The following is a 9,941-nucleotide window of genomic DNA, read 5'->3' as shown; positions in this document are numbered from 1 at the left end:
GTTGGTAAAGAAAACTATATAGGAAGTGCTGTTTCGGCCATCGGGAAAGTTTCGGGGTCACCCGGTATTGTATCGGGCCCATCGGAAGGGTCCCGGGGGTCCACCGGGTGGGGCCACCAATCCCGGAGGGCCCCGTGGGCTGAAGTGGGAGGGTAACCAGCCCCTAGTGGGCTGATGCACCCCCCCTTGCCCCCCTGTGCCTAGGGTTGGAAACCCTAGGTGGGGGGCGCACCACTTGCCTTGGGGGGCACTCCACCCCCCTGGCCGCCGCCCCCCGCCCCCTTGGGAGATTGCATCTCCCAGGGCCGGCGCCCCCCCTGGGGGCCTATATAAAGGAGGGCAGGGGGGAGGGCAGCCGCACCCGTGTCTTGGCGCCTCCCTTCCCCTGCTACACCTCGTCCTCCTCCCGCAGCAGCTTGACGAAGCCCTGCCGGAGTTCTGCTGCATCCACCACCACGCCGTCATGCTGCTGGATCATCATCAACCTCTCCTTCCCCCTTGCTGGATCAAGACGGACGAGACGTCACGCTGACCGTACGTGTGTTGAACGCGGAGGTACCGTCCGTTCGGCGCTAGGATCTCCGGTGATAGGATCACGACGAGAACGACTACCTCAACCCCGTTCTTTTGAAAGCTTCCGCTCGCGATCTACAAAGTGGTATGTAGATGCATCTCTCCTTTCACTCGTTGCTTAGATGAACTCATAGATGGATCTTGGTGAAACCGTAGGAAAATTTTTATTTTCTGCAACGTTCCCCAACAGTGGCATCATGAGCTAGGTCTATGCGTAGTTCTCTATTGCACGAGTAGAACAGAATTTTGTTGTGGGTGTAGATCTTGTCAACTTGCTTGCCGCTACTAGTCTTTTCTTGCTTCAGCGGTATTGTGGGATGAAGCGACCCGGACCGACCTTACACGTACGCTTACGTGAGACAGGTTCCACCGACTGACATGCACTAGTTGCATAAGGTGGCTAGCGGGTGTCTGTCTCTCCTACTTTAGTTGGAGCGGATTAGATGAAAAGGGTCCTTATGAAGGGTAAATAGAAGTTGACAAAATCATGTTGTGGTTATTCGTAGGTAAGAAAACGTTCTTGCTAGAACCCAATTGCAGCCACGTAAAAGATGCAACAACAATTAGAGGACGTCTAACTTGTTTTTGCAGCAATTGTCATATGATGTGATATGGCCAGAAGTTGTGATGAATGATGAATGATATATTGTGATGTATGAGATCATGTTCATGTAATAGGAATCACGACTTGCATGTCGATGAGTATGACAACCGGCAGGAGCCATAGGAGTTGTCTTTATTTTTTGTATGACCTGCGTGTCATTGAAGAACGCCATGTAAATTACTTTACTTTATTGCTAAACGCGTTAGCCATAGAAGTAGAAGTAGTTGTTGGCGTGACAACTTCATGAAGACACAATGATGGAGATCATGATGATGGAGATCATGGTGTCATGCCAGTGACGAAGATGATCATGGAGCCCCGAAGATGGAGATCAAAGGAGCTATATGATATTGGCCATATCATGTCACTATATCTAGTTGCATGTGATGTTTATTATGTTTATGCATCTTGTTTACTTAGAACGACGGTAGTAAATAAGATGATCCCTTATAATAATTTCAAGAAAGTGTTCCCCCTAACTGTGCGCCGTTGCTAAAGTTTGTCGTTTCGAAGCACCACGTGATGATCGGGTGTGATAGATCCTTACGTTCACATACAACGGGTGTAAGACAGTTTACACATGCAGAAACACTTAGGGTTAACTTGACGAGCCTAGGATGTACAGACATGGCCTCGGAACACAAGAGACCGAAAGGTCGAACATGAGTCGTATGGAAGATACGATCAACATGGAGATGTTCACCGATGATGACTAGTCCGTCTCACGTGATGATCGGACATGGCCTAGTCGACTCGGATCGTGTGACACTTAGATGACTAGAGGGATGTCAATCTGAGTGGGAGTTCATTAAATAATTTGATTAGATGAACTTAATTATCATGAACTTAGTCTAAAACTTTTGCAAAATATGTCTTGTAGATCAAATGGCCAACGCTCATGTCAACATGAACTTCAACGCGTTCCTAGAGAAAACCAAGCTGAAAGATGATGGCAGCAACTATTCAGACTGGGTCCGGAACCTGAGGATCATCCTCATAGCAGCCAAGAAAGATTATGTCCTAGATGCACCGCTAGGTGAAGCACCCATCCCAGAGAACCAAGACGGTATGAACACTTGGCAATCACGTGCTGATGATTACTCCCTCGTTCAGTGTGGCATGCTTTACAGCTTAGAACCGGGGCTCCAAAAGCGTTTTGAGAAACACGGAGCATATGAGATGTTCAAGGAGCTGAAAATGGTTTTCCAAGCTCATGCCCGGGTCGAGAGATATGAAGTCTCCGACAAGTTCTATAGTTGTAAGATGGAGGAAAACAGTTCTGTCAGTGAGCACATACTCAAAATGTCTGGGTTGCACAACCGCCTGTCCCAGCTGGAGATCAACCTCCCGGATGAGGCGGTCATTGATAGAATCCTTCAGTCGCTCCCACCGAGCTACAAGAGCTTTGTGTTGAACTACAATATGCAGGGGATGGTGAAGACCATTCCTGAAGTATTTTCAATGCTGAAGTCAGCAGAGGTTGAAATCAAGAAAGAACATCAAGTGTTGATGGTCAATAAGACCACTAAGTTCAAGAAGGGCAAGGGTAAGAAGAACTTCAAGAAGGACGGCAAAGATGTTGCCGCGCCCGGTAAGCCAGTTGCCGGGAAGAAGTCAAAGAATGGACCCAAGCCTGAGACTGAGTGCTTTTATTGCAAAGGGAAGGGTCACTGGAAGCGGAACTGCCCCAAATACTTAGCGGACAAGAAGGCCGGCAACACTAAAGGTATATTTGATATACATGTAATTGATGTGTACCTTACCAGTACTCGTAGTAACTCCTGGGTATTTGATACCGGTGTCGTTGCTCACATTTGTAACTCGCAGTAGGAGCTGCGGAATAAGCGGAGACTGGCGAAGGACGAGGTGACGATGCGCGTCAGGAATGGTTCCAAGGTCGATGTGATCGCCGTCGGCGTGCTACCTCTACATTTACCTACGGGATTAGTTTTAAACCTCAATAATTGTTATTTAGTGCCAAGTTTGAGCATGAACATTGTATCTGGATCTCGTTTGATACGAGATGGCTACTCATTTAAATCCGAGAATAATGGTTGTTCTATTTATATAAGAGATATGTTTTATGGTCATGCCCCGATGGTCAATGGTTTATTCATAATGAATCTCGAACGTAATGTTACACATATTCATAGTGTGAATACTAAAAGATGTAAAGTTGATAACGATAGTCCCACATACTTGTGGCACTGCCGCCTTGGTCACATTGGTGTCAAGCGCATGAAGAAGCTCCATGCTGATGGACTTTTAGAGTCTCTAGATTATGAATCATTTGACACATGCGAACCATGCCTCATGGGCAAAATGACCAAGACCCCGTTCTCCGGAACATTGGAGCGAGCAACCAACTTATTGTAAATCATACATACCGATGTGTGCGGTCCAATGAGCGTTGAGGCTCGCGGAGGATATCGTTATGTTCTCACTCTCACTGATGACTTGAGTAGATATGGGTATGTCTACTTGATGAAACACAAGTCTGAGACCTTTGAAAAGTTCAAAGAATTTTAGAATGAAGTAGAGAATCAACGTGACCGAAAGATAAAATTCTTACGATCGGATCGTGGAGGAGAATATTTAAGTCACGAATTTGGTACACACTTAAGAAAATGTGGAATCGTTTCACAACTCACGCCGCCTGGAACACCTCAGCATAACGGTGTGTCCGAACGTCGTAATCGCACTCTATTGGATATGGTGCGATCTATGATGTCTCTTACCGATTTACCGCTATCATTTTGGGGATACGCTCTAGAGACAGCTACATTCACTTTAATAGGGCACCATCTAAATCCGTTGAGACGACACCGTATGAATTATGGTTTGGGAAGAAACCTAAGCTGTTGTTTCTAAAAGTTTGGGGATTCGATGCTTATGTCAAGAAACTTCAACCTGAAAAGCTCGAACCCAAGTCGGAAAAATGCGTCTTCATAGGATACCCTAAGGAAACCATTGGGTATACCTTCTACTTAAGATCCGAGAGCAAGATCTTTGTTGCCAAGAACGTATCCTTTCTGGAAAAAGAGTTTCTCTCGAAAGGAGTAAGTGGGAGGAAAGTAGAACTCGATGAAGTACTACCTTTTGAACCGGAAAGTAGTGCAGCTCAGGAAAACGTTCCTGTGGTGCCTACACCGACTAGAGAGGAAATTAATGATGATGATCGAGGTACTTCTGATCAAGTTGCTACTGAATTTCGTAGGTCCACAAGGACACGTTCCACACCAGAGTGGTATGGCAACCCTGTCCTGGAAATCATGTTGTTAGACAATGGTGAACCTTCGAACTATGAAGAAGCGATGGCGGGCCCAGATTCCAACAAATGGCTTGAAGCCATGCAATCCGAGATAGAATCCATGTATGAAAACAAAGTATGGACTTTGACTTGCCCGATGATCGACGACCGATAGAAAACAAATGGATCTTTAAGAAGAAGACGGACGCGGATGGTAATGTAACCATCTATAAAGCTCGACTTGTCGCTAAGGGTTATCGGCAAGTTCAAGGGATTGACTACGATGAGACTTTCTCTCCCGTAGTGAAGCTTAAGTCCGTCCGAATCATGTTAGCAATTGCCGCATACTATGATTGTGAGATATGGCAAATGGACGTCAAAACGGCATTCCTTAACGGGCATCTTAAGGAAGAACTGTATATGATGCAGCCGGAGGGTTTTGTCGATCCTAAGAATGCTAACAAAGTATGCAAGCTCCAACGATCCATTTATGGGCTGGTGCAAGCATCTCGGAGTTGGAACATTCGCTTTGATGAGATGATCAAAGCATTTGGGTTTATGCAGACTTATGGAGAAGCCCGCGTTTACAAGAAAGTGAGTGGGAGCTCTGTAGCATTTCTCATATTATATGTAGATGACATAATTTTGATGGGAAATGATATAGAATTCTTGGACAACATTAAGGCCTACTTGAATAAGTGTTTTTCAAAGAAGGACCTTGGAGAAGTTGCTTACATATTAGGCATCAAGATCTATAGGGATAGATCGAGACGCCTCATAGGTCTTTCACAAAGCACATACCTTGATAAGATTTTGAAGAAGTTCAAAATGGATCAGTCCAAGAAAGGGTTCTTGCCTGTACTGCAAGGTGTGAGATTGAGCTCGGCTCAATGCCCGACCACGGCAAAAGATAAAGAAGAGATGAGCGGCATCCCCTATGCCTCAGCCATAGGATCTATTATGTATGCCATGCTGTGTACCAGACCTGATGTAAACCTTGCCGTAAGTTTGGTAGGAAGGTACCAAAGTAATCCCGGCAAGGAACACTAGACAGCGGTCAAGAATATCCTGAAGTACCTGAAACGGACAAAGGACATGTTTCTCATTTATGGAGGTGACGAAGTGCTCGTAGTAAAGGGTTACGTTGATGCTAGCTTCGACACAGATCTGGATGACTCTAAGTCACAAATTGGATATGTGTATATGTTGAATGGTGGAGCAGTAAGCTGGTGCAGCTGCAAGCAGAGCATCGTGGCGGGATCTACATGTGAAGCGGAGTACATGGCAGCCTCGGAGGCAGCGCATGAAGCAATTTGGGTGAAGGAGTTCATCACCGACCTAGGAGTCATACCCAATGCGTCGGGGCCGATCAAACTCTTCTGTGACAACACTGGAGCTATTGCGCTTGCCAAGGAGCCTAGGTTTCACAAGAAGACCAGGCACATCAAGCGTCGCTTCAACTCCATCCGTGAAAATGTTCAAGATGGAGACATAGATATTTGCAAAGTACATACGGATCTAAATGTCGCAGATCCGTTGACTAAACCTCTCTCGCGAGCAAAGCATGATCAACACCAGAACTCTATGGGTCTTCGATTCATCACAATGTAACTAGATTATTGACTCTAGTGCAAGTGGGAGACTGTTGGAAATATGCCCTAGAGGCAATAATAAAGGATTATTATTATATTTCTTTGTTCATGATAATTGTCTTTTATTCATGCTATAATTGTATTATCCGGAAATCGTAATACACGTGTGAATACATAGACCACAATATGTCCCTAGTAAGCCTCTAGTTGACTAGCTCGTTGGTCAACAGATAGTCATGGTTTCCTGACTATGGACATTAGATGTCATTGACAACGGGGTCACATCATTAGGAGAATGATGTGATGGACAAGACCCATTCCTAAGCATAGCACAAGATCGTGTAGTTCGTTTTGCTAGAGCTTTTTCCAATGTCAAGTATCTCTTCCTTGGACCATGAGATTGTGTAACTCCCGGATACCGTAGGAATGCTTTGGGTGTACCAAACGTCACAACGTAACTGGGTGACTATAAAGGTGCACTACATGTATCTCTGAAAGTGTCTGTTGGGTTGACACGGATCGAGACTGGGATTTGTCACTCTGTGTTACGGAGAGGTATCACTGGGCCCACTCGGTAGTGCATCATCATAATGAGCTCAAAGTGACCAAGTGTCTGGTCACGGGATCATGCATTACGGTATGAGTAAAGTGACTTGCCGGTAACGAGACTGAACGAGGTATTGGGATACCAACGATCGAGTCTCGGGCAAGTAACATATCGTCTGTCAAAGGGAATAGTATACGGGGTTGCTTGAACCCTCGACATCGTGGTTCATCCAATGAGATCATCGAGGAGTATGTGGGAGCTAACAAGGGTATCCAGATCCCGCTGTTTGTTATTAACCGGAGAGCCGTCTCGGTCATGTCTACATGTCTCCCGATCCCGTAGGGTCTACTCACTTAAGGTTCGGTGACGCTAGGGTTGTATGAATATGAGTATGCAGCAAACCGAATGTTGTTCGGAGTAGCGGATGAGATCCTGAACGTCACGAGGAGTTCCGGAATGTTCCGGAGGTAAAGAAAACTATATAGGAAGTGCTGTTTCGGCCATCGGGAAAGTTTCGGGGTCACCCGGTATTGTACAGGGACCACCAGAAGGGTCCCGGGGGTCCACCGGGTGGGGCCACCTATCCCGGAGGGCCCTGTGGGCTGAAGTGGGAGGGTAACTAGCCCCTAGTGGGCTGGTGCGCCCCCCTTTCCCCCCCTGCGCCTAGGGTTAGAAACCCTAGGTGGGGGGGGCACACCACTTGCCTTGGGGGGCACTCCACCCCCCTGGCCGCCGCCCCCTTGGGAGATTGCATCTCCCAGGGCCGGCGCCCCCCTGGGGGCCTATATAAAGGAGGGCAGGGGGGAGGGCAGCTGCACCCATGTCTTGGCGCCTCCCTTCCCCTGCTACACCTCGTCCTCCTCCCGCAGCAGCTTGGCGAAGCCCTGCCGGAGTTCTGCTGCATCCACCACCACGCCGTCGTGCTGCTGGATCATCATCAACCTCTCCTTCCCCCTTGCTGGATCAAGACGGAGGAGACGTCACGCTGACCGTACGTGTGTTGAATGCGGAGGTGCCGTCCGTTCGGCGCTAGGATCTCCGATGATAGGATCACGACGAGAACGACTACCTCAACCCCGTTCTTTTGAACGCTTCCGCTCGCGATCTACAAAGTGGTATGTAGATGCATCTCTCCTTTCACTCGTTGCTTAGATGAACTCATAGATGGATCTTGGTGAAACCGTAGGAAATTTTTTATTTTCTGCAACGTTCCCCAACAACTCCTTATCCAAAAGATATGTGCATGTGCCCATCTTTGAGTTGATGAGCTCCTGAATGTGTGGAGCATACTCACAACTCCTCTTCTGATCAGTAGTAGTCCTTTTGATTGTTTCCACAATCAGACTCATGACTTCGAATTTCTGGGGCACATCAAATATATGCAGCAAGTTGATTGCATGGCCTCTGATAATCTTGTGATCACCTGACTTGGGCAGCAAAAGTGTGCCTTAAGATTCAGTTGATAGTGGGAAATCTAGACAATAGGTAATGTACAGATCCAAACTTATGTGTCTCTAGTGCAACATCTGGGATCACTCTATACATACTAGCCATGGAGTTGTGGTCTTTCTTCTTCTTGGCATAGACATCCAAGTCATCCTCATTCTCCGTTGGAGCATTGATCAGTTCAGCCCATTCTTCAACTGTGGATTGGTACCTTGTACCTTCAGACATCCAGACAATTTTCCCATCTGGGTAGAAGTGAGCTGTGGAGTAAAACTGCATGATGAGCTCATCATTCCACTTGGTGAGCTTCTGAGCAACAAAGTCATCAACTCCACAAGCAAGCTGTCATACACTCCTGGATAGTGATCTTCATTCTTCCTAATGTACTCCTAGTCAACCCATCTCATGTAACATACTATGGGCTTCTTGTCAAGCAAAACTGTCTCATAGAAATCTTGTTGTACCTTAGTGTGGAACCTGTAGTCCACTACAGTTCTTCTTCTGACAGCATAGGGATCAGAATGTCTCCATAGTCTCAGTCATGCATCCTTGCTGAGCTTCATGTCCTCTGCAACTGGATGTGCATCATTGTGGTCAGGGATCTTGGGCTTCAACTTTCTCAAGACAAGTGTGTCATCTTCTTCATCATCAGCAGCCTCAAGCACTGGGGCCTTGTTCTTCTCTTCAACTGGAATACTCCTGGTGTTCCTCTTAGGTGCAGACTTGGGCTTAGGAGCAACAGCCTTGGGAGAATCTTTGGGCTTAGATGGAGCAGCCTCTTATCTTATAGCATCTCCCATCAGCTTTTGAGCTTTAGGAGCTGGTGCAACATCCTCTTCCTCTTCTTCCACCATTGAGGGCTTCCCAACTACTCTGGCCATAGTCTTCTTGACCCTTTCTTTCCTTTTCTTCCCTTTAGCAGCAGCCTCTTTGGGTTCAGATTCCAAAGTTACTTGAGTAGAGGATCTGGCCTTAGACATTGGAACTCTTCTTGCAGGAGCCTTGGTCTTCATTCCTGGCTTTGTGGCACCAGATGTGCCATATTCCTTCTTCAGCACCTTCTTCTTAGAAGTGGCCTCATCTTCAACAGCCACATAGTCCTCATCTTCAAAATCTGAGGTTCTCTTCTTCCTTGTCCTAGTAGCTGCCTTGGGGAAGTTAATAGGTGTGCTCCTGCTACCCTCATCTGAGGTACGGGAGGGACTAGTTCCCTCACTCATCTGAACTTGCTCCTCAGACTTGTTCTGACTGTCACTCTGATCTGACATGATGCAAACTCTGATAGCAGACCCTATGAATAGATGTAGATGAGGTAGAGTAGATGAGCATCACAAAGCACAGAGGTTTTTGCCAAAAATGAGTCAAAAACTTAGTTTTAGTTTTCCACAGAAAGCATTTCGGAGCTACCGATTTGTAAACTCGGTGATACCAAAGCAGCTTTTGGAACCTAAACTAGTGAACTTGGTCAGACCGAGTCACAGTTCGGTGGCACCAAGACTGCTAGGGTTTCACAGAGAATCAATCTCGGTCACACCGATTTGCAATTCTCGGTCGGACCGAGAATCACATGTGCAATGGCCTAAGCCAAATCGGTGAGACCGATTTTTACAACTCGGTCGGTCCGAGATGAATTCGGCGCAAACCTAACCCTAAATTTTCAATCCAAGACTAATCTACGGAGTAGTTTTGATGAATAGGAAGATTTCAAACGTGGCAAGATTCATGGAAATGCAATGTGCTAGGAATCGGAGTTTAGAATAGCACAAAGTTTCAAATCCATACCCTAATGTGGCGATGGACTTGCTACGACGGCAACGGCGGAGCAGAATCCCATTGACAGCGGCGGAGACCAGAGGCGGGAGGTCGCTGGCGACGAGGAGGACGATCCGGAGACCCGATGAGGTAGAGCAGGCTGTGTGCGGGCGAAGG

Source organism: Triticum dicoccoides, chromosome 6B, assembly GCF_002162155.2.
Source record: "Triticum dicoccoides isolate Atlit2015 ecotype Zavitan chromosome 6B, WEW_v2.0, whole genome shotgun sequence".
NCBI lineage: Eukaryota > Viridiplantae > Streptophyta > Magnoliopsida > Poales > Poaceae > Triticum > Triticum dicoccoides.
Note: the sequence above shows the minus strand (reverse complement) of the source record.